At 42.4% G+C, this 26,669-nt stretch overlaps 1 pseudogene; it reads right to left on the bottom strand.

Annotated features, from left to right (window-relative positions):
• LOC130283205 (E3 ubiquitin-protein ligase COP1-like) overlaps window positions 1–26,669 on the bottom strand; it is a 267,537-nt pseudogene that overhangs the window by 110,055 nt on the left and 130,813 nt on the right.

Genomic DNA, 26,669 nt, shown 5'->3' on the forward strand with positions numbered 1-26,669 from the left:
ACATGTGTGGCCAGTTTGCCTACTGCATTCCTGCATTTATTTATTTAAATATTTACCTACCCTGGTCCCCTGCAGTTTTGGCTGTGATGTCATCTGGTCCCCCCTCATTGCTTCCTACTTCCAAGGAGGACTTGTCTTGGCAGAGCAATCACTGAAAGAACCCGAACACCAATGAGGCAGGTGATTGGCTGAACAGGTCATCACTGTAGACGGGTCAGTCTTGGGAGTAGGAAGCAGAGCAACGTGTGGTGGAACCAGATGATGCTATAGTGGGAGCTTCAGGGGACCCAGGAAGGTAAGTGTGTGTGTGCATGTGTACATATATATATATATATATATATATATATACACACATACACACTAGCTGAGTACCCGGCGTTGCCCGGTTTTTCCTTCCTAATCCTTGTTGTGAAGGAAAATCAACAGAGGAAGCTTTTGACTTCATATCCCGACCCGTAATATGTGTACCAGGTATTGAAATATCTCCATCTGTACGGAAGTTATATGGGAACATACATTTCCCATTGATTTGCATGGGACTTTAAACAAAAACCCCGACCCTCTCAAATGGGGGTAGTTAAGGGTTAAATTAACTATCCTATATTTTAAGTGGACATATAAGTAAGTAACATGTGACCAGGTATTATCGAAATATCTCCAGCCGTTTGGAAGTTATGCAGTAACATATATTTCCCATAGACTTGTATGGGACTTTAAAGGGGTTCTCCGGTGCTTAGACATCTTATCCCATATCCAAGGGGATAAGATGCCTGATCGCGGGAGTCCCGCAGCTGGGGACCCCCGTGATCTTGCACGCGGCACCCCGTTTATAATCAGTCCCCTGAGCGTGTACGCTCCGGGTCTGATTACCGGCAACCAGGGGGCCGGCGGCGTGTGACGTCACGCCTCCGCCCCCGTGTGATGTCACGCTCCGCCCCTCAATGCAAGCCTATGGGAGGGGGCGTGATAGCTGTCATGCCCCCTCTCGTAGGATTGCATTGAGGGGAGGAGCGTGACGTCACACGGATAGGGGATAAGATGTCTAAGCACCGGAGAACCCGTTGCAAACGGGGGCGAGTAAGGGTTAAATCACCTATCCTATGTTTGTTGCTTACATATAAGTAACATGTGTGCCAAGTTTGGATGTGATGCTGGAACATACACACATTGAGTTTTATATATATAGATATATACACACACACACATATAGATATATATATATATATGTCTAGATAACCTCTTTAAGTGTACCAGAAGATAACAGTGATATACTGCACACCCATAATATACTAACTATCTAGACTGATTGCTTCATTTATGTTAATTTGTTACATTTAAATATTTCTGATCATCCAGCTAACTTTAAACTAACACAGACCAGGCCTGCAGCTGTTCAGATGTTTGTGTGTCTTATTTTGTGACCGCCTGGATTAGTCACTGATGTGCTCTCGGTGAACCTTTGTAGGCCGTCCACTTCAGGGAAGGTTCATAATTGTCTCACTTTTCTCTATTTGGGGATAATGGCTCTCGCTGTGGTTCACTGGAGCCTTAGCGATGGCTTTGTAACACTTTCCACACCGGCAGATTCTTTACAACATGGCAACATGATTTTTGAGATGTGTAGTTGCTTTTTGCTGCCAGCAGCTTTGATTTAGGTCATGTTTAGCTACAACAGGTCCGGCAGGAATCATGCTTGGGTATGGACATGGAAATTAAAGGGGTTATCCAAGAATAGAAATCATAAGGCTTCACTTAAATAGGACTGAGCTGTAATACCACACACAAGCCGAGGACAGGTGTAGACCAAGGAGAGGAAGGCCGAGCTGTGATCATCACTTATTATCTATATACTGCTTTCACCTTTCACTGTAATACTGTCTAATAAGGAGGAGACTGCTGAAATGGGACCTGTACAGACCAGGAACTGTCAGCTTAAAGCGGTACTCCGGTGCTCAGTGCTTGGAACAAACTGTTCCGAACGCTGGAGCCAGTGGCTCATGACGTCATAGCCCCGCCCCCATGACACCACGCCCCACCCCCTCAATGCAAATCTATGGGAGGGGACGAGGCAGCCATCTCGCCCCCTCCCATAGACTTGCATTTAGGGGGTCGGGCATGAAGTCATGAAGGGAGGAGCTATGACGTCACGAGCTCCAGGCACCAGCGTTCGGAACAGTTTGTTCCAAATGCTGAGCAGCGGAGTACCTCTTTAAGGGTACATTCACACATGAATTTTTTTCAGATGCAGATTTTGCTACCCATTGAAGTCAATGGGCAGCAAAAATTGCAACAAAAATATGCATGTGTGAACATACCCATAAGGGTTTTTTACCAAATCAACTAACGTAGTTGAACGTGTTTGGCATGTGAATTTGCTAAATGAATGTATGTGCAAAAATATAAAAAAAAAATATGTGCCCTACAAGTAAAACTATGTTAGTTGAGATGAGAATAAAGTTCAATTTAAGGACTAGTGGCCAGAATAAATACTGCAAAATTTCAGGATTACTTTATAATATAGATAGCAAGTTACAAAATTAGAGAAAAGTATATACAGTATGTATGCCTGTTTTATCATAAGCTATAAGTAATAAAATTATACTAAGTAAACATGAAAATATATAAGATGGTAAGGGACTTACCTACACAGCCAAACGCTAGGTGGTATCGGGAAGAGAGACTAAATTTCACACAGCATACATTGGCTTTGGCTTCAATACTAGCAACAGAATTATCCAGGTTGGTAGACCATAGCTTAACTAAATGAGACAAAAAATAAAAAAAAACAGGAAGATGAGGAAGAGTTTAACTATGTACAGACCAGGCATGTATACAAAAAGCATTGATGTATAAACATCAAGGCATAGGCTCCACCTGTTTTTTTTTCAGCTGTCCCCAAGCCTATGGAAGGACAATAGTTGCTACAATGCCTTCCATACATAGGGAAGCAGGATCCCTTTTTCTGAGTTCCCTATCTCTCTATAGAACAGCCTCAGAAGCAGCAGCACTATGGGGGACATTATAAAGTAGTATTGAGAAGGGTAAGTTTTGAAAAAAGCAGTTAAGATATAACAGCTTCTTTGTGTCTATATTTGCCCTACTCTAAAGAATTCCCTTCCAGACTAAACAGAATTCTATGGGCAACATGAAACCAGTAAGTTTATATCTCAAGACAAATTCAAAAGGTTACTCTCATACGAAACTATCATGTCTGAAGAGATGCTGGTACTGATTCTAGTGTATCTTGAGATTGACCACCTCTGTCCTGTTTGTAGTCCGTTCACTTAAAGGGATACTCCGGTACTATAGCTTTATGGTTATCCAACGTGTTTGTAGCGAGTTGAGCCCTTATGTAATTCACATGTTATACATCTGTCCACAGCATGTCTGTTATTTACTGAGTTCTTTTCTGTGATGGAAGTTCAGTAGTTTTTCCGGTTGCTTTTGATTGTAGTCCAGACTTGCGGCCATTTTTGTTCACTGTTGTGGACAAGATATCTGTGCTGCAGGCGTTGCTGTTAAATTTTTCTCCTGAAATGGTTTCGCCCCTTTTACACACGCCCGTAATGAATATTCATTGAATTGTTGTTGTTCCGTGATTGGTTGTGAGTTCCATTCTCTCCCTTCCTTTTTCACACAGTACAAGATGACAGCGGGAGGATGGATGTTCCCCGCCAAGGGGACCGTGCGCCCGCGGGGGAATCATGGGAATTGGTTATTGAGATTCCCCCCCGAGGGCACACGGTCCCCATGGGGAATTAGTAACATGTCAGCCGCAGTGCTATCATGATTCTCCCCGCGGGCGCACTGTCTGCTTCTCATCTCACAGTCCCCACATCAGGGAATAAATTAATTGTCAGCTGCAGGGTGCTGTCCACACATCGGGGAACTAATCATGTGTGACCCGCGGGCACTTCGCAGAACAGTGGGTCAATTATGATTAGTTCCCTGACTAGTTCCTCGATGGGGACAGCGTGCTGCGGCTGACAAGTCATTCATTCCCTGATGTGGGGACTGCGGGGTGAGAAGCTGACAGTGTGCCCGCGGGGGGAATTATGATAGCACTGCAGCTGACATGTTACTAATTCCCCCGCCATGGGGACCGTGCACCCACGGGGGGGGGGGGGGGGGGGGGGAATCGTGATAGCCGATTCCCCTGATTCCGCCCGCGGACGCACGGTCCCCATGGCGGGGAAGGGGTTATATGTCAGCCGTATCGCTGATACAGGGTATTCAGTACACTGAGCCGCGTGCGCAGGGCTGGCTGACAGCGGGAGGAGACATCCATCCTCCCACTGTCATCTTGTGTAAACACAGAGAGACGGCAAGGACAAATCTGATAGGTCACAGCCAAGCACGGTAACAGATGCCGACGTGTCACGGACCCAGATGATTGGGCTGACAATGTTGTTACCTCACAAGCAATGATAAGCGCACATCCAGACCAGATATAAAAAAGGAGGCAAAGTATACTAATGAGCAGGGCGGGGAAAGGGCGTGCTAAAGGGGGGGGGTCACAAACAGGGCTGGGAGGCAACACAAAACAAGTTGGGCAAGACACTGAATGAGGAGACAGGCTACGAGGAATGCTGGGAGCTGTAGTTTCTAAAACAAAGGCAAAACTAAGATTGATGCTATACTACATGGACACACTTGCAAGAGTAAGTAGAAACTGAACAAAACACATTGGCCACCGGAGTGCCCCTTTAAGTCCTATTGATGTTAATTGGAGTTGCATGAACATCGTTTCCATAACTCTAGAGTTAATAAATAATGTAGCTTCTGATGCTACACTGTTTACGTAACTCCCATTAACCTTTGTAAAGTAGCGTAAACTGGCCTAACATTGCCTGAAAAGGCTGGTTTATGCAGCCATCCAAACACAGCACCCCATTACTATACTCCCAGCCTTTTCTGATCAGTGTGGGCGGACTCCATTGATTTTGGTGGGTCAGATTAAATTCAATTGTTCATGACTGGAAGTGTGTCCATCTAATGACTCCAGTTTGTTTTATTTGACAACCTCATGAAATATCTTGCTTCCCAAGCATTTCTGCTACTCCAGTAATGCCGGGGAGAATTGACTTTCTTCTATACCTCACTGCTGCCAACACATTTGCTTCATCATCACCATTGGTTCCCTATTACTAACTTATCACCAGCCTCTGACTTCTAGTCATGCAGAAACATGAACAGAGTGGAAATTGCCATTTCATTCATCCAGCGATATAATAGTGAGATTTATAAGGATCCACAGATGTCAGGCCTCTCTCCACAGTCAATATTACTGAATGTCAGGACAGTGCTTAACATTCAGGCTGCATTCACGGCCCTTTACCATTCAGATGTAATAGATGCCCTGCACTGAGCTCTATTACAGAGCATTAAAAGGATTCTTTGCAGATAGTTGTGCAGTGAAAATTCACATCTCAGCAAATTTACTTAACCAAACAATAGGTTAAAGTCTGTGACTTAAGACACAGAATTATTTAGCTCTCTATTAAAAAGTACCTATCAAATTTTTTTGATATGTTATAGTTTATTAAATATTAAACAACTTTCTAATTGGATGTATTTTTTAAAAAAATGCTTTATTCTATGTCTATTTTCACTTTGAAAATATGGCCACTAGGGGTATCACTAGGAGTCCCTGGCCGTGATTTCGGATTCACGCCGGGCTGGCAGTTTACTCTGAAATCGCAGACGCTGCCTGAGCACATGATGAGCTCAGCGCAGCTCCCCGCCTGTCAATCATACAGGAGGGAGCGAGTGCTGCGCTCGCACCAGTGCAGGGCGCACTCCTGACTTGGCCAGTCAGCCTTGTCTTTAGGCTCCGCCCCCTGACAGGGAGGGCTGGTGCATGCTGGCCCCAAGTCAGTGGAGTGCTGTTCTGCATTTAGGACATATCAGGTCTGCCCTGGAGCATCCCATACGTGTGATCGAGGTCTTCCTTTGGCATATATTATAAATGGTGATTATCATACATACAGGAAGAAGGGCGGAAGTTGGCCCTGGCAGGCTTCAGATGATGTCGCGCCTGCCGGGCAACGCCCACTTCCTCTCCTCACACACAGCTCCAAACTGAGCTACCGAAGATAGAAGAAAAGAGGTATTTACAGGGGGTTAAAAAAAAAAGGACAGGGATAGATATTGTTAGAGTCAGGGACAGATGGGGAGGGGGATTACGGAAAGTGTAGTTGATGATACGTACTCTTTAAGGACCATATTGTTCATTTTCCCCTTTGCTTGCATAGAGCGGTGACCTTTCTGTCAGTAATACACCTGGTGGTGCCGCCGATGACAGCCTTTTGGCATAAAATGTGCAATTCATTATCTGTCATCGACTGTTTTGGAATGAGCAGAAGGTTAATGCAGTGTTAATTCATGGGATTTCAGAGAAAGTCCTGATAACTCCCTGTCCCTATGATCACTGCTTTATCTTATACATCTTTGGCTGAGAAAATGTAAAGTTGATATTATAAAGTTTAAGCCCCATGCACATGACTGCATTACAGCACTAGAGGAATAAGACCTCTGTACAAATCTATGGGCACTATTCTACCGTACTATATCTGTATACAATATCATACTACATCTGCATCTAGGGTAGAAAAAAACCCAAAACAACAGGTCAGCTTCAGGGCGGAATCTCTCCTTTGCTGCAATTCACAGACAGACATTCTGCATTGAAATGCATGTCCACTGCCTCTCAAATGTTAAATACATAACCGAAATTTGACAGTAAGGTGCCGATTTTAGCAGTGGATTTCCATGAAAGCTGCATATGTTTAGCAGTTGAACTTATGACCCACGTAACCAAAGACTTGCTTTAATAAGCTTCACTTTGGTTACACAGCCATACTGGGGGCCAGTTACAAGATGGAAAGCAATGCTGTGGTTAAGGAATGAGATGGGAGCCCTGCTAAGGACCAGGGCTATACCATGCCAGAGACCAGGAGCAAGATGACAAACCATGCATGGGGTCATGAATGAGGTGTCGAGAACAATGCTTTAATAAGCTATTTGGTTAAGGAACATCAGGACTGCAGATGTGCAGACCCTTAACCTGGCACCATCACTTTGTCTCATGCAATGACAGCTGCGACCCTCAATTGGGATGGAAGCTGTGTTACGTGAAGCTACTGACTGTATGGGTTAGGTTCGTATCTTATTATAGGGGAAATGCATTTAACATCTAGTAAAACCTAGAAAGACCATAAGCGCTTCCTCCTATTTGTTTATGAACGTTGACCGTTTATAAGCAGACCGCCCTCATTAACCCTATCAAGACCACTTTTTAAAAAAGGCAACAACATTGGAGCAGGGAGCCATTCAGGGGACAAGAAAAAAGTCCTGTTGGGGACAAAGGATGGGTGGAGAGCCATACTGGGGGCCAGTTACAAGATAGAAAGCCATGCTGTGGATTAGGAATGAACTGGGAGCCATGCTGAGAACATGGGTAGGTACCACGCTAGGACCAGGAACAAGATGAGAAACCATGCATGGGGTCATGTTTGAGGTGGAGAACCATGCTGTGGACTGGAAAAAGAGATGGAGTAGCCCTGCTGAGGACCAGGAATGAGAAGGGAAACCAGTCCATAGATTAGGAATAAGATGGGGGCAATGCTGAGGACCAGGAATTAGAGGGCATAGCATACTGGGAACCAGTAACTGAATATGATGTAATTGATGGTTTGCTGCTGATCTGCAAGAAATGTGCAGCAATATATTTTATTACGTTTACCGTATTTTTCGCCGTATAAGACGCACTTTTTCTTCCCCAAAACTGGGGGGAAAAAGTCTTATACAGCGAATAGACCCCTATCGCGGCGGTCCCATCAACGGCCAGGACCCGCGACTGATACAGGACATCACCGATCGCGGTGATGCCCTGTATTAACCCTTCAGACGCGGCGATCAAATGCTGACCACCGCGTCTGAAGGGAAAGTGACACTAACCCGGCTGTTCGGGACCGCCGCTATTTCACCGCGACGGTCCCGAACAGCCCGACTGAATAGCCGGGTTAGTGCTTACAGGACACCGGGAGGGACCTTACCTGCCTCCTCGGTGTCTTCTCCGTTCAGGGATCCCCTGTATGGCCGGCGCTCTCCTTCCTCGTCATCACGTCGTCGCGTACGTGCGTCGGCGTGCGTAACGACGTGATGGCGGCGAAGGAGAGCGAGGATACCCGGCCGGCAGCAGAGACGTTCCGGAGCGATGGGGACACGTCGACAACGATGGAGCGACATCCAGGGCAGCGGTGACGGGTCCGGAGCGGCGGGGACACGCGAGTATTACCTCCTATGCAGTGGTCTCCAATCTGCGGACCACCAGATGTTGCAAAACTACAACTCCCAGCATGCCCGGACAGCCAACGGCTGTCCGGGCATGCTGGGAGTTGTAGTTTTGCAACATCTGGAGGTGCGCAGGTTGAAGACCACTATTGGGTTCAAAATCTTAATTTTTTTTAGATTTTGCACCTATAAATTGGGTGCGTCTTATACGCCGGTGCGTCCTATAGGGCGAAAAATACGGTACTTCCCCACTGAATTCAATAAGTGAAATCCTCAACAAACACATGCTCATTCCACAACAGACATGGACATGCTGTGGATTAAAGAATCTGTACCGCGTATGTCAATCTATTTGCTGAATATTTCTTCAGTAGGTGGGCGATGTTGGTTATAATCTCACCCACTTGGCGGCTATTATATTTTTGTGCAAATTTTTTTCAGCACAAATCTTTAGGAAAGATCCGCAAGAAATCCATCCAGTGTGCACTGACCCTACAATGAACACAACTTTGTCAGCCAAGTTGAAGGTCTACAAGTCCCTATCCTCGGGTTTAACCAGACCATATTTAACAACCTCAGTTTTCACAAAAGAAAAGTAATTCAGAATTTATAGCTCTACCGAGATACCAGATTTGCAGTTTAAGGCATTGAATTCACGCAAAGCTTTCAGATGTGCACGAGAAGCAGAGGCAGAGAATTCCTCAGAGGCAAACTGGAGCTCTGGTTTGTTCAGTAACTTATATATTGCTTTATCCCCGGTTAGATACGGGTAGGGAGTCAGCTGCCGGGCAGTAATTACAGTGCCACAAAAATAAAACTTATATAAAATTCAGAGTTGTAAACTCAGGTTCTCTCCCTCAGGAACTCTTTTGATGGAAGTATAACTCGAAGTCTGGAATATCAAAAGGAATGGGTTTATAGGGGAATTTTGGTTAAGTAAGGCTTAATAGACTTCACTACCAGTGGTAGAGCTCCAACATTGAAAGAAAAACATCCTGCATGTTTTAGCAGTATTCTGGGATTTGTAGCATCACAACAGCTGGAGACCAAAGGCTAAAACGTACCCAGAAGACCATATCGTGGACCCCATAAGAGTGGACAGTGTGTGACATCAGCCTGTACTGCCATCCTACATGAGGTGTAAGCACAAGCTCTGGAGCGGGTTTCAGACGACTGCTACCATATAGTATGAAGTTAGGGTGACGTGCTGACATGACATTATTTCCATAGACCCTGGAATAAACCATTACAAGTATATTGACAAACAATGCTTATTCTTTGAATGATTACAGCAACCTCCGAATACTCCCAAGGGACTTCAATAGGCGCAGAAAGGATCCTTTCTGTGCCTATTGAAGTCCTTTGGGAGTATTTGGAGGTTGCTGTATTCGTTACACCTATGTGGTGGCCGGACTGGCTGCATTTTGGAAACTCTTAACAGTGTTGTGCCTGGTATACTAGCACAACTTACCGGGTAAGCGCTTCCAGTAAACCACTGTGAATATGAACTTGCCCGGTTAATGCACTATGGAGCGCTTCTCTTTCTTTTGTATTCTTGGAATGATGAAATAGAAATAAGTGGAAACAATCACTGTTTACTTCTTGGGGAGAAAAAAATGGTCCTGTTTATGTGATGGTCAGGCAGGTATAATGTATTTACAGGCAATGCTTTGATAAGGGAATGATTAGTCCTGTATATATGTCTCCATTATATAATAGGAAAGATTTTCAACATGTGAATATACTTATTGTCTACATGTAGCAGATGCGCTGCACATTTTCTGTAGGGATCTGTGGGTGATAAATTCTTTAAAGTATTGCAGTAGCATTAAAGTGGATGGCTAAATATATATATACAAATATATATATATATATACACACACACACACACACACACACACACACATACATACATACATACATACACACACACACTGCTCAAAAAATAGGGAACACATCCTAGATCTGAATGAATAAACTAATCGTATGAAATACTTTCGTCTTTACATAGTTGAATGTGCGGACAACAAAATCACACAAAAATTATCAATGGAAATCAAATTAATGAACCGATGGAGGTCTGGATATGGAGTCACACTCAAAATCAAAGTGGAAAACCACACTACAGGCTGATCCCACTTTATGTAATGTCCTTAAAACAAGTCATAATGAGGCTCAGTAGTGTGTGTGGCCTCCACGTGCCTGTATGACCTCCCTACAATGCCTGGGCTTGCTCCTGACTAAAGCATCCGCCAACTCCTGGACAGTCTGTGGTGCAACAGTCTGTGGTAGCGTTAGTTGATGGAGTGAGACATGATGTCCCAGATGTGCTCAATCTTTTTCAGGTCTGGGGAATGGGCGGGCAAGTCCATAGCATCAATGCCTTCCTCTTGCAGGAACTGCTGACACACTCCAGCCACATGAGGTCTAGCATTGTCTTGCATTAGGAGAAACCCATGGCCAACCGCACCAACATATGGTGTCACAAGGGGTCTGAGGACATTATCTCAGTACCTATTGGTAGTCAGGCTACCTCTGGCAAGCACATGGAGGGCTGTACGGCCCCCCAAAGAAATGCCACCCCACACCATTACTGACCCACCGCCAAACCGGTCATGCTGGAGGATGTTGCAGGCAGCAGAACGTTCTCCATGGAGTCTCCAGACTCTGTCACATGTGCTTAGTGTGAACCTGCTTTCATCTGTGAAGAGCACAGGGCACCAGAGGCGAATTTGCCAATCTTGGTGTTCTCAGGCAAATTCCAAACATCCTGTACGGTGTTGGGCTGTAAGCACAACCCCCACCTGTGGACGTCGGGCCCTCAAACCACCCTCATGGAGTCTGTTTCTGACCGTTTGAGTGGACACATGCACATTTGTCATTTTGCAGAGCTCTGGCAGTGCTCCTCTTGCTCCTCTTTGCGCAAAGGTGGAGGTAGCAGTCCTGCTGCTGGGTTGTTGCCCTCCTTCGTCCTCCTCCACATCTCCTGATGTGCAGGCCTGTCTCCTGGTAGCGCCTCCATGCTCTGGACACTACGCTAACAGACACAGCAAACCTTCTTGCCACAGCTCGCATTGATGTGCCATCCTGGATGAGCTGCATTACCTAAGCCACTTGTTTGGGTTGTAGACCCAGTCTCATGCTACCACTAGAGTGAAAGCACTGCCAGCATTCAAAAGTGACCAAAAAATCAGCCAGGAACTGAGAAGTGGTCTGTGGTCACCACCTGCAGAACCCCTCCTTTATTGGTAGTGTCTTGCTAATTTCCCATAATTTCTACCTGTTGTCTGTTCCATTTGCACAATAGCATGTGAAATTGATTTTCAATCAGTGTTGCTTCCTGAGTGGACAGTGGGATTTCACAGAAGTGTCATTGACTTGGAGTTACATTGTGTTGTTTAAGTGTTCCCTTTATTTTTTTGAGCAGTGTATGTGTGTGTATATATATATATATATATATATATATATATATATATATATATCTGTGTGTGTGTGTGTGTGTATGCAGAAAGTGATTCTATTTCACCCTTTGCACTGTGTGTGTGTGTGTGTGTGTGTGTGTGTGTGAAATATGTAACAAAATCTGCAACTAAAACATGCAGATTTGATGCAGAGATCTTGTGTGTTAGAACAGACCCTAAAAGGTTCTTACTACACAACTGCAAGCAGAGATCATGAAAAACTGAAGGGTTGATACAGGGAGCACACAGAAAAATTGCATATCTTTTCATAATACAAATTATTTGTTGAAGGTGAATATCATTAATTCGATTTTCCCCTGGAATAGCACATAAAGCTATTCTCAAACCATTAACATGGCTGGCATAAGCACTGGGAAAGACTTGGAGCATACAATGCTATCTCCTGACTTTTTAATTTTATCTGCATGCTACGTTGGAATAGCCATGTTAAGTTGCTTGGAATAAACAAGGTCTTATGGAGTGCTACGCGTTTTCTTCGATGAATGTAGCCATAGGGTCCTATAACCCAACAGATTGCTTTTATGCTTCATTGGGTTAGTATGCATTAGTATACCTCCCTTTTACTGTATAAAAAAAAAAACCTATAGTAGAATGCATAGCAGTGAGAAACCACAACTACCTTATAGCTGATCTATTACTCTGGATCAGCCCATGGCCTGTTTAGCAGTATAATACAAATTATAGTGCACATTTTTTCCCCCCAATGTTCTTCGTGTTTTTTTTATGTCTTGTTCTATTCTAGTTTTGTCCTATTTACTTTGTTAACTTTGTAACTATGGAGGATCTCTGTACAAGGATGTTCCAAAAAAAAAAAAAAGCCTCGGGTGATAAATTTTTAACAAACATCTTTCCTGGACCATTGTAACTAAAAACCATACTCAACATATAAAACGAGAAACAAAAACAACGAAGTGTAAATGGCTGTAAGATCATCAGAGTGGGCATTTAACTGATAAACCCTTGTATTATTGAAGAGCATGCACTGATTTGATGTCTAGTAACACCTCCCTACAGTATAGTGTGGTACTATAATGCTCCATCCATCTGTTCTGGCCCCTTTAACACTGCTGTTGCTCCCCGTCAAGAATGGCTGTTATAGTCTTTTTTTTTGGGTGAATTTAATGGCCGTTTTCGTGACTGGGATCAACGGTCAACAACGGGTCCCGGTGGCTCCCATTTACTATGATGAGGGTCACAGGGCGCCGTTATTTTTTCATGGCAATAGCGGGGAACTGTGTTGTTACTCTTTACACGGCAGCACGGATATGTGCTTTTTATGTTTTTTTTCTTCTTGCAATTGTCTACACGTCATACAATTCTGCTCTACTGTAAGTCCTGAGGGTATGTGAGTCCTACGAGTCACTGTTAGAACATCGGAAAGGTGTCTGCTATAGGTGAAGACAAATTCTGTCATCTCGTCACTAGCCGTAGTCATTACATTTGGGGACAAGTATAATGAACGTGGAATGAACATAGACTAATCGTGTAGCTATACCCTTTGTTACATCACTAGACATTACCCTCTGAACGGGTAATTCCTTGCTTCGGTTAATATAAGCAGACATCGCATTGCCGTGCATAAACTTGTATTTGCCATGTTCCATTTTTCATTAAAAAGTCAAGCTAATGAATGCAAAACGCAGCGCGGTGTGCCAAGTATATTACATTAAAATAAAGCCTGTAATATTTCAGATACAACAAAAAAGTCATTACTGCTTACTTGTTGGCAATAAAATAAGAATTGCTTAAGATGACACAGAGCTTTGGATTTGATTAAATCTCCCACAATCAGATGGGCTCCTGGTTTTCTAATATTTATGCACTGTGTGAAGTACGAGACATTGTGATTATGAAGCATGTATAATTATCCCTCAGAGAAGGCCGCCACTTGCAGCGACACACACTTCCGCCGCTGCGTTTGTCTGCTCCAAAAATCTACTTAAGTATATGGGAATAATAAAATGTGAATGGACTTGATTTACACTTTGTGAGATCTCCAGATGTATTCTCGGGGCCGGTGACGGGACATTAAGATGAAGCAGCGACAAAGATGTTTTACTACCGTGTCCATTATTTGGAAGGGATTATGGAAGACCGCTGGTAGAAAAAAATATATATGTAAAGGTTTTTGTTTTTTTTTTTATATTTGTGCATTTATCCTTTGGATAAAAGACCAGCTGATGATTAATCAGAAGATTATTTGCCGCAGGATTACATCCAAGATACCAGCCGCTACAATTAGTCTGAAGAGTCGGACAACCAGTTTCATTGCCGCTTGTAAATGTGATTCAGTGCATGGCATTAATTTGCTTCTCCCACCTTCAGTGCATGTCATGGTATATCTGACAAAGACCATGGTGGTAACTCCTGAGGCCATGCCCGACCTGCAATGCAGCCATAATTAATCTGTCACAATGGGATTGGCATTTATGTTGTAGTCATAGCAAGTAAGAGGCTGACATCCTATAGGGAGGCAACCTATACACTGTATAAAAAGAAGGGATCTAGACCACAAGGCCTCTTTTAATATCTGCTTCAAAATTCTGCAGTAAATTCACTTCAATGGAAATTCTGCTGTGTGAATGGGACAGCGGAATCCCATTGAAGTGTATTGGTTATAAATTCATGCAGAAATTCTGGCGTGTGAACATAGCCTTAATGTCATATTCTATAGTAGATCCTCTGCACAATTATTCGCCTACTAGTTGTTGCCTGAACTGTAACAATGCTGCGATGTGCTTTACTATAGTTCAGTTACAGTCAAAAAGGTTGGGGCCCTTACTTAACTCTGATTGAGACATAAATCCTCAGGCTATGTTCCATGTGTAAGTCTACGTCAAATCCACATTGCAGGTATATGAATGGGGTCACCATAACCCGGTTCACATGCAATGGAGAACTTCTGTGTTCATATCGCTTATTTGTGCTGAAAATGTAAAGTATCAGCCTTATTAAATAACACAGAGGCTCCACATATGGATACTTACAGTAGTGTATAAATATTTATATATAAGAAATTAAATAAATATAAATACGGTCGTATGGTCATCTATCTGCTGCAATGTTCTCGGCCGTGGTCCAAGAAGTCAACTCTATAGCCCCTCCTCAATATACCAGAAATGTGTTCAGTAGATCCCCTTTGATAGCGTTGATGATTCAGACACAAAGGGAAATGGGCCAGAACCGTTAAATGAAATCTGTCCGCTCTGTAACAGGTATGAAGTTGCATTCTCGGGGAATGAGATTGCACATGTAGTTTAACCTTATCCTGCATAAAAATGTTTTCCCTAAAATACTGCCACCAGAAGACTTTGGAGAGAAAAGAGGTGCAGAAGGAGAGCAACAGAAGGAGAACAAAAAATCACATTGTCTTATTTTTAAAGAATTTATTTGCTAATTATGGTGGAAAATAAGTATTTGATCAGTAACAAAAGTTCATCTCAATACTTTGTTATATACCCTTTGTTGGCAAGGGCAGAGGTCAAACGTTTTCTGTTAGTCTTCACAAGGTTTTCACACACTAATGCTGGCATTTTGGCCCATTCCTCCATGCAGATCTCCTCTAGAGCAGTGATGTTTTGGGGCTGTCGCTGGGCAACAAGGACTTTCAACTCCCTCCAAAGGTTTTCTATGGGGTTGAGATCTGGAGACTGGCTAGGCCACTCCAGGACCTTGAAATGTTTCTTACGAAGTCACTCCTTCATTGCCCGGGTGGTGTGTTTGGGATCATTGTCATGCTTAAAGACCCAGTCACGTTTCATCTTCAATGCCCTTGCTGATGGAAGGAGGTTTTCACTCAAAATCTCACAATACATGGCCCCATTCATTCTTTCCTTTACACCGCCCAATAGCAGATCGGGGGCGTTAAAGTTCGGTTCCCCCGTTCTGCCAACCCATATTAGTCCAGGCAGAACGGGGGAAACCGACGGTGACCGGTGCCAGAGGTCCATTTACCATCGGCGGCGGCGGCGACGATCAGCGGCGGTAATCCCGGGGGCAGCAATGACGTGCGGCTGGCTCCCTGGTGCTGCAGACTACGGAAGCCGGTGAGTTGCCTAGCAACATCTGGAGGGCTACAGTTTGGAGGTCACTGTGCAGTGGTCTCTAAACTGTGGCCCTCTAGATCTCGCAAAACTACAACTCCCACCATGCCCACTAAGCAAACTGCTGTCTCATCATGCTGGGAGTTGTAGTTGCGTACCTCCAGCTGTTGTTTAACTACATCTCCCTTCGGCGATCAGTACATGCTGGGAGTTGTAGTTTTGCAACAGCTGGAGGCACACTGGTTGGAAAATACTGAGTTAGCTAACAGAAGCTAACTGAAGGTTTTCCAACCCGTGTGCCTCCAGCTGTTGCAAAATTACAACTCCCAGTATGCACGGTCTGTCAGTGCATGCTGAGAGTTGTAATTTTGCAACAGCTGGATGTTTGCCCCCCCCCCCCCCCATGTGAATGTACAGGGTACATTCACATGGACGGCTTACAGTGAGTTTCCTGCTTCAAGTTTGAGCTGCGGAAAATTTTCCGTCGCAGCTGAAACTCCTAGCGGGAAACTCACTGTACGCCCCCGCCCATGTGAATATACCCTAAAACACTACACTAACACATAATAAAGGGTAACACACTACATATACACCCTCTTACACTGCTCAGAAGAGAAGGAACGCCATTGGGCTTTTAGAGAGAAAATTTGACCGGAATGGAAGGCCGTGTGTTTACAAAGCCTCCATGGTGCCAGAACAATGGACCCCCAACCCATTTCAGAAACTACACCCCTCACGGAATGTTATAAGGGGTACAGTGAGCATTTACACCCCCCAGGTGTCTGACAGATTTTTCTAACAGTGGTCCTTGAAAATGAAAAATGTAATTTTTCATTTGCACAGCCCACTGTTCAAAAGATCTGTCAAACACCAGTGGGGTGTAAATGCTCACTGCATCCCTTATTAAATTCTGTGAGGGGTGTAGTTTACAAAATGGGGTCACATGTGGAGATGTCCATTGTTCTGGCACCACGGGGGGGGCTTTGTAAATGCTCAAGGCCCCTGACTTCAATTCCAAACAAATTCTCTCTCCAAAAGACCAATGGCGCTCCTCCTCTTCTGCGCATTGTATGCGCTAGCAGAAGCAGACCCCTTTACATCCACATATGGGGTATTTCCATCCAGAAATGGGGTTACAAATTTTGGGAGGCATTTTCATCCTATTACCCCTTGTAAAAATGTAAAATTTTGGGGAAAAAATGCATTTTTGTGAAAAAAATGTTTTTCATTTACACATCCGACTTTAGCAAAAAAAAGTCTATCGGGTGTTAAGGTTCACTGTACCCCTTGTTACATTCCTCGAGGGGTGCAGTTTCTAAAATAGTATGCCATGTGTTTTTTTTTTCTGTTCTGGCACCATAGGGGCTTCCTAAATGCGACATGCGCCCCAAAAAACATTTCAGCAAAATGACCTTTCCAAAGGCCAAATGTAACTCCTTCTCTTCTGAGCATTGTAGTTCGCCAGCAGAGCACTTGATGTCCACATATGGGGTATTTCCATACTCAGAAGAAATGGGATTACAAATTTTGGGGAGCATTTTCTCCTATTACCCCTTGTAAACATTTGAAATTTTGGGGGGATAAAACGCATTTTAGTGAAAATTATTTTCTTCTTCATTTACACATCCGACTTTAACGAAAAGTCACCAAACACCTGTGGGGTGTTAAGGCTCACTGTACCCCTTGTTACATTCCTTGAGGGGTATTATTAATACAGGTTCTAGCATATATCGTGTGTGATCACCCCTTGCCTTTATGGCATATAATCGGGGGTACACTAATTCCTGCATAGATACAAGAGAACTCATAATACCATGTATACAAAAAGAAAATCGAGTTCAAACAACTCCTTAATTAAAATCATGATTTTATTGAAACAATTTAAAAAACAATGTAAACAGACGCCAATAATTGGAGATGGGATTAAGGTTAGATACCAGTACAAAAGAATAGGGCTACTGCCAGCTACAATAGGCTTGCATATAATATGGTATAAAAAGTAATCAATATGGTTTCTCAGTCTCTAAGAGAACTGCACTACACATAAATTATTACTGCTAAGGTGCTCTATACACGGTATTTATAGTATACACTGACCACAAGTGTGGGTATTACTAAATATAAATTAGTGCAAAAAAGTGCCAGAGTATGTTACAACACAAATGTGCATATACATACAATGTATTAAGATAATAGTATTGCGCAATAATAACATGACAACATAATAGTAACTCAAGCACTATCTATGGATACATGCAGACTGCAGAGAGACACAGAACCTAATCAAATAAAGTGCATATAGTGACCTTACCCATATTGAGCTGCAGAGCCCTGACCCCTACGATCGTTTCGGTTTCCCTTTATCAAGAGGTACCTTGAGGGGTGTAGTATTCAAAATAGTATGCCGTGTGGGTTCTTTTTTTCTGCTCTGGCACCATAGGGGGTTCCCAAATGCGACATGCGCCCCAAAAACCATTCCAGCAAAGTTACCTTTCCAAAGGCCAAATGTAACTCCTTCTCTTCTGAGCATTGTAGTTCGCCAGCAGAGCACTTGACGTCCACATATGGGGTATTTCCATACTCAGAAGAAATGGGGTTACAAATTTTGGGGGGGCATTTTCTCCTATTACCCCTTGTAAACATTTGAAATTTTGGGGGAAAAAAAACGCATTTTAGTGAAAATTCTTTTCTTCTTCATTTACACATCCGACTTTAACGAAAAGTCACCAAACACCTGTGGGGTGTTAAGGCTCACTGTACCCCTTGTTACATTCCTTGAGGGGAATTATTAATACAGGTTCTAGCATATATCGTGTGTGATCACCCCTTGCCTTTATGGCATATAATCGGGGGGTACACTAATTCCTGCATAGATACAAGAGAACTCATAATACCATGTATACAAAAAGAAGATTGAGTTCAAACAACTCCTTAATTAAAATCATGATTTTATTGAAACAATTTAAAAAACAATGTAAACAGACGCCAATAATTGGAGATGGGATTAAGGTTAGATACCAGTACAAAAGAATAGGGCTACTGCCAGCTACAATAGGCTTGCATATAATATGGTATAAAAAGTAATCAATATGGTTTCTCAGTCTCTAAGAGAACTTCACTACACATAAATTATTACTGCTAAGGTGCTCTATACACGGTATTTATAGTATACACTGACCACAATTGTGGGTATTACTAAATATAAATCAGTGCAAAAAAGTGCCAGAGTATGTTACAACACAAATGTGCATATACATACAATGTATTAAGATAATAGTATTGCGCAATAATAATATGACAACATAATAGTAACTCAAGCACTATCTATGGATACATGCAGACTGCAGAGAGACACAGAACCTAATCAAATAAAGTGCATATAGTGACCTCACCCATATTGAGCTGCAGAGCCTTGACCCCTACGATCGTTTCGGTTTCCCTTTATCAAGAGGTACCTTGAGGGGTGTAGTATTCAAAATAGTATGCCGTGTGGGTTCTTTTTTTTTTCTGCTCTGGCACCATAGGGGCTTCCCAAATGCGACATGCCCCCCCAAAAACCATTTCAGCAAAATTCACTCTCCAAAATCCCATTGTCACTCCTTCCCTTCTGAGCCCTCTACTGCACCTGCAGAACACTTAACATACACATATGAGGTACTTCCTTACTCAAGAGAAATTGGGTTACAAATTTTGGGAGGATTTCTATCCTTTTACCCCTTGTAAAAATTCAAAAAATGTCTCTGCAAGAACATGCAAAGATTTTGAATTGTCTCCTTCACTTTGCTGCTATTCCTGTGAAACACCTAAAGGGTTAACAAACTTTCTGAATTTCATTTTGAATACTTTGAGGGGTGCAGTTTTTATAATCGGGTAATATATGGGGTATTTCTAACATGAAAGCGCCTCAAATCCACTTAAACTAAACTGGTCCCTGAAAAATTCTGATTTTGAAATTTTCGTGAAAAATTTGAAAATTGCTGCTGAATTTTGAAGCCCTCTAATGTCTTCCAAAAGTAAAAACATGTCAACTTTATGATGCCAACATAAAGTAGACATATTGGGGGAGATTTATCAAAGGATTTAGACAGTTTTTTCCTGTCTAAATTTGTCGCACAGAAAGTCACAGTCTAAATATGTGCGACTTTTCTGCGACTTTTGCTGTAGAGGATTTTTAGAACATGATGCATGCAAGTCTATTTTAGACGGAAATGCATTGGTGCTGAATTTATCAAGTACGACTTTTGTGCGACAAGTCGCATCTGCCCAAAATATGCTGAAATGTCAGACCATGTTGGAGCAGGTCTAAATGCAGTTTAAGCTGTAGACCCTGAAGTCTGAGCACAGAATTTATCAAGGGCTGTGAGACCTTTGATAAATTAGGAGCACAATAGACAGGAGACTACCACATACGCTGGTCTATAAGCATGCCCAGAATAGACTAGATTAGTAAATGTCCCCCTTAGACTGGTTTTTCTTGTCTAAATTTGTCGCACAGAAAGTCGCAGTCTAAATATGTGCAACTTTTCTGCGACTTTTGCTCTAGAGGATTTTTAGAACATGATGCATTCTAGTGTATTTTAGACGGAAATGAATTGGAAAATGCATTGGTGCTGAATTTATCAAAAGCGACTTTTCAGCGACAAGTCGCATAGGCTGAAAGTGCGCCGAAAAGTCAGACCATGTTGGAGCAGGTTTAAATATAGACTAAAGCGTAGTTTGGTCTATATTGATGCGGGACATAGACAACTTTGATAAATAGCCCCCATTGTATATGTGAATCAATTCATAATTTATTTGGAATATCCATTTTCCTTACAAGCAGAGAGTTTCAAAGTTAGAAAAATGCTAAATTTTCAAAATTTTCATGAAATTTGGGGATTTTTCACCATGAAAGGATGCAAATAACAACGAAAATTTACCACTTTGTTAAAGCAGAATGTCATGAAAAAACAATCTCGGAATCAGAATAATCGGTAAAAGCATCCCAGAGTTATTAATGCTTAAAGTGACAGAGGTCAGAATTGGAAAAAAAAGGGCTCAGTCCTTTAGGGATTAAGCATGTTGACACATCTGGCACTGCATGATTTGAGTCCCTGGCAGTAGTGTTAAGCGGCATAGGCCATATTCGAATTCGCGAATATTCGCGAATATATGGACGAATATTCGTCATATATTCGCGAATATTCGCATATTCGTAATATTCCCGTTTTATTTTCGCATATGCGAAAATTCACGCATGCAAAAATTTACATATGCGGAAATTAACATATGCGAAAATTTGCATACGTGAAAATTTGCATATGCAAATTTTCGCATGCGCGAAAATTCGCACACCAGTCTCACACAGTAGTATTAGAACCTTCTTTACACCACACAAGCTGGAAGCAAAGAGGGATGATCACTGTGATGTGTACTGTGAAAAAAAAAACGAATATTCGTAATTACGAATATATAGCGCTATATTCGCGAATATGCGATATTCGCGAATAAAATTCGCATTGCGAATATTCGCGAGCAACACTACCTGGCAGCATAGTGTGTTACTGATGGTAGCCTTTGTTACTTTGGTCCCAGCTCTCTGCAGGTCAATCACTAGGTCCACCCGTGTGGTTCTGGGATTTTTGCTCACCGTTCTTGTGATCATTTTGACACCACAGGGTGAGATCGAAGGAGATTATCAGTGGTCTTGTATGTCTTCCATTTTCTAATAATTTCTCCCACAGTTGATTTCTTCACACCAAGCTGTTTTGCCTATTGCAGATTCAGTCTTCCCAGCCTGGTGCAGGTCTACCATTTTGTTTCTGGTGTCCTTTGACAGCTCTTTGGTCTTGGCCATAGTGGAGTTTGGAGTGTAACTGTTTGAGGTTGTGGACAGGTGTCTTTTATACTTATAACAAGTTCAAACAGATGCCATTAATACAGGTAACGAGTGGAGGACAGAGGAGACTCTTAAAGAAGTTGTTACAGGTCTGTGAGAGACAGAAATCTTGCTTGTTTGTAGGTGACCAAATGCTTATTTTCCCCCATAATTTGCAAATAAATTCTTTAAAAATCTGAATGTGATTTTATGGATGCTTTTTTCTCATTATGTCTCTCATAGTTGAGGTATACCTATGATGAAAAATACAGGTTTCTCTCCTCTTCTTAAGTGAGAGAACTTGCACAATTGGTGGCTGACGAAATACCGTATTTATCGGGGTATACCACGCACCGGCCTATAACACACACCCTCATTTTACTAAGGATATTTGGGCAAAAAAAGTGCGTGTTATACGCCGATAAATACGGTACTTTTTTGTCCCACAGGGGGAGAGACACAGTGGGAGAGAAGGGGCAGCGGCACCCATTGCCGGCGCCGCTGCCCCGTTGCCTCCCCCATCCCAGGTTGTACATGAATGTTCAGCCATGTGGTTTTTTCAGTTACTCCATTGGAAAAGAACAGGGAAAAATTTAAATCCTGGACTGTTGGTGTGCCTTGAGGACTGGGTTGGAAAACACTGCTGTAGAGGAAGTTTTTTTTCCTAATGAAAGAGAGCTAGTTTGCATGTCATGGATAACAGTAATAATAGCATCATACTATGAATAAACCAAATCTAGTGCAAAGTACCAGAGGAAATTATGTATTAAAGGGGTTATCCAGTCACTTGTCCCTCCCATAGGTAGTGCATGAAGCACGTGGCATCTACCGATGTGTGCAGCGGGGATAGCTGGGGCCCCGCTCTGGAGATCATTGGGGTGATAGTGAGTACAATGTATAATCCCAATTTATAACTTCAAAACCAATCTCGGGAGGATAAAAATAACTAAAATGCCATCTTGTTGTTCCTCAAACCACTTTAGAAAAGGGCCATTTGGTTCTTTTTAGCCCCAATCGCTTTGCTACCTGACTTGGGTTCGGCTTCCCCAAGACCTACCTCCATCAAACTAAGCCTTGTGTGCATGAAGACTAATAAGGCGAGAACAGTTGGAATACATTGATGTACTGTCTTAACTGGTAGAAGGACACTGGTGTAGACCATATAAAAGAGCCCTTTCAAGAATTCAATTTAACTGCATTTTACATTGCTTGTAGCCTTCACAAAAACCTTGTCTGCATCTTCTAGAAGAATGAATGAAATATCATTACCTTGACTTCAGTTTATGGGAAATAGAGTAAAATTTTATATAGTACCTTTTATAGTCGCTCCTGATCAAACGCTATGAATAACTCATTATGTGCTTAATGTTTTATAGTGTCACTTAAAACTCAAGTCTAGTATTTTGGCACATGAATGATGAACGTGCGCGTGGCCCCTGGAGGTATGTGGCAGCTCGAATACTTGTTTGTTTGGTAATAATGAAATGACTGCGCTCATAATAGCTGCGTTAGGTATTACAGGTGGGTAATAGAGGACACAGCGAGCTGAAGAGATAGAAAGGTTTACAACTACAAATAAACTATAGCACTATAGACTATACATTTTCCATTAACTGCTTATTAATAATATAACGTATAAAGATTTGTATAATTCATGAAAATAAAACATCAGAATTGATCTCTATTAGAGGGAGCTTCCAGTACCCACTGTGGTCTAAGGGATATAGAGAAACATTCATATGGCAGCGCATGTACGGTCAACTCTATAGCGCATCCTCGATGTACCACAAATGTGTTCAGTAGATCCCCTTTGATAGGGTTGATGATTCAGATACAAGGGAAATGGGTCAAAACCATTAAATGAAATCTGTCCGCTCCGTACAAGGTATGAAGTTATATTCTCGGGCAATGAGATTGAACATTTAGTTTAACCTTATCCTGCTACCGGCCATCCTGCATAAAAAATTGCCCCCCAAATACTGCCACCAGAGGACTTTGCAGAGAGAAGGGGCAAGCCACTGCCAAAGTAAATACATGAATGTTCAGCCATGAGGCCACTGCTATCCTGTGTGTATGGCTGCCTATATTATGATGGGGGGCGCAATGACATTGAATGATTGTGATTGTAAAATACATCAATTGTAATGAATCCGCTCTCCAATAGGTGGCACTGTAGAGCTACTTTGCATGTTGTGGATAACGATAACAATGTATCATAATAACAAGAGCATCATAGTATGCAGGGTCACCCCTCTTTTTCAAAGGATATGGTGACACCCAGTAGTTTTTCATATAATTCCAAGAAAAATTACAGAGGTACAGAATAATAATAATGGAAAAAAAAGATGCTGCAGAATGGTTAAGAACACAAGTCCTTAAAAGGGGTACTCCCATGGAAAACGTTTTTTTTTTTTTTTTAAATCAACTGGTGCCAGAAAGTTAAACAGATTTGTAAATGACTTCTATAAAAAATCATAATCCTTCAAATACATTTTATGGGCTGTATACTACAGAGGAAATGGTTTTCTTTTTGGATTTCTCTGATGCCAGGACCACAGTGCTCTCTGCTGACCTCTGCTGTCCATTTTAGGAACTGTGGAGAGCAGCATATGTTTGCTATGGGGATTTGCTCCTGCTCTGGACAGTTTTTCGGTTTTCCAGTTTTCTACCGGAGTACCCCTTTAAATAAAAAAAAGACACATCAGGTCTTCTTTAAAAGGGTTGTCTGGTTAAAAAAAACACCTATTGACCTATTAGGACATTTTTTTTTTAAACTCAAAAAGTCTGTCATTCGGCACCTCATTCTATCAGCTAGAAAGCCGAAACAGTGCGGGATCCAGCATATACATGTATTATACAAAGAGTTATTTATCTTTAATGGTGCTTTCAATCACCGGGTTAGGGGGTGGGTGCAACGCTTGGCTTATTGTTACGGCGCCTAACAAAAAGAGCTTGCGTATATGAAATACTCCCTTAACGTGTGTTCCGCTTAGCTTTATTGTACATAATATGGCCATTAATAAATAGATAACTCATCAGCTCTGCCTGTCTGGAGTCTGTGATTCCTTAAAGCAGTTGCCAGTTCTTTCCAAAACACTTCACAGGACATTTCAACCAGAGCCACAGAAGGAGGTCTGTCAGGGCATAGAAGGCTGATGTTGATGTAAGAGGAAAGGCTGCCATGGAGATGTAATTGCGACCAATACAGTTGTGTCCCACCAATCAGAACCGATTAGGCAGACGAGGGTGGATGGCAGATGCGGGCAGTGGAGGTGCCCCTCAGCAAGCACTGTAACAGCTGTAACATGCACCACTGGCTCTAATGACTTCTCCCTCCACATACAAATAGAACAGCGGGACGAAAAATTAAGTCCAATAGACGGATCGGGTCAGGGAGTCGCCGGCTCAGCAAACAGACTGTTTACTATATAAACCACCAGACAATAGAGCTTGCTCTGTGGACGGCTTGACAGAGGCAATTAAAAGAAACTACTAGGACTAGCAAACACTCACAATATAAGGACTTTTTATTTTATTTTTATCATTTCACTGCTATGCACCTAAAACCTTTAAAACAGAGTTTAAAAAAAAGGCATGTAAATGCATAAAGACCTCCTTGTTCTATTTCCACTATATAAAAAGTGAATAATCCAGCAGCTCTATAATACTATACTTCAAGACTGTTCTGTGTATCAAATCCGATTTGCCAACAATTCAAAATTTTGGCTACGGATGATCTGCACTTTTTTTTTTTAATGCAGATTCCAGGAGAATATTATTCATTGGCGCAATTTTTGTGTTTCACAAGAAGTAAATAGGGTATGAAATAACCCCTTTTACTTGCACTGGATATGGACAAGCAGATAAAAAGATGAAATGGGCACTGTCCCGATGAGCCACGGCAGGATATGTTTAATAGTCCCGGGCAATCTTGGGGCTTGAGACTTATGCAATCAGAATGTCGGAAGTGTCACAGACTTGCATGAGGCTTTTGGCAATCCACTGCAGATCACATCAGCCTCAGGGAAAGTCTTGGGCTAAGAGATAGCCCAGATGTTTGGACATATCCTGACATGGCACGCGTCGTGACAGGTACACTTTAAGAATTCAAGCCTAAATCTGCCAAAAAAATTAATTAAAAACAAACACAAAAATACAAAAAATAAATAAATCATTAACTTGAACAGAGTTTTTAAGCATCACTGTCATTTGAAGGTTGGGGCTGGAGTGGCCGGTCCCTAGCAATCATATTTCTCACCTATGTGTGATTATGGTCCACTGTGGGGAATAACTCTTTAAAGGGGGTACTCCACTGGCCAGCATTCAGAATTAAATGTTTCGAAAGCTGTTTTCGCGCTGCGGGGGTCGGCCACGCCCCTCAATGCAAGTCTATGGGAGGGGGTGTGACGGCCGTCACGCCCCCTCCCATAGACTTGCATTGAGGGGGCGTGGCCATGATATCACGAGGGGCGTGGTCGAAAACAGCGTTCGGAATATTTAATTCTGAACGCTGGCCAGTGGAGTACCCCCTTTAAAGAGTTATTCCCCACAGTAAATCGGAGTTGGAGTTCTTGCAATTGTTTCAAGATTCTTTGATAAAGGGAAACTTTTTCCCTTTATTAGGATTCTGTGTGGCCATTCATAATTATTAAATTTTTTGCTGAGGTAATTTAAAAGTGTTTTGTCTCATCAAGACAACTCGTACATTTACCCTAGAAGGATATATGGACTGCAGAGAGAGGTGGCCCTTGTTTGGCAGCAGCAGTAGCTCTCATACACTTACATAACCCCTATATAACACAGATATCCGTTCATTTTAATGGATTCCACGTAATACAACATTTCCGCTAGAGTGGACTTTCCAGCCAAAATCAGTGTGCGGTTGTCTCAATCTATAGGGAGACAACCCTTTTACATCTTTGAATTCCTAGACTCGACATCTCATCATTCATTTCTATAATAAGTATTATAGAAACACTCACATATTCATAT

The sequence above is a fragment of the Hyla sarda genome, chromosome 7, assembly GCF_029499605.1.
Source record: "Hyla sarda isolate aHylSar1 chromosome 7, aHylSar1.hap1, whole genome shotgun sequence".
NCBI classification, from domain to species: Eukaryota; Metazoa; Chordata; class Amphibia; order Anura; family Hylidae; genus Hyla; species Hyla sarda.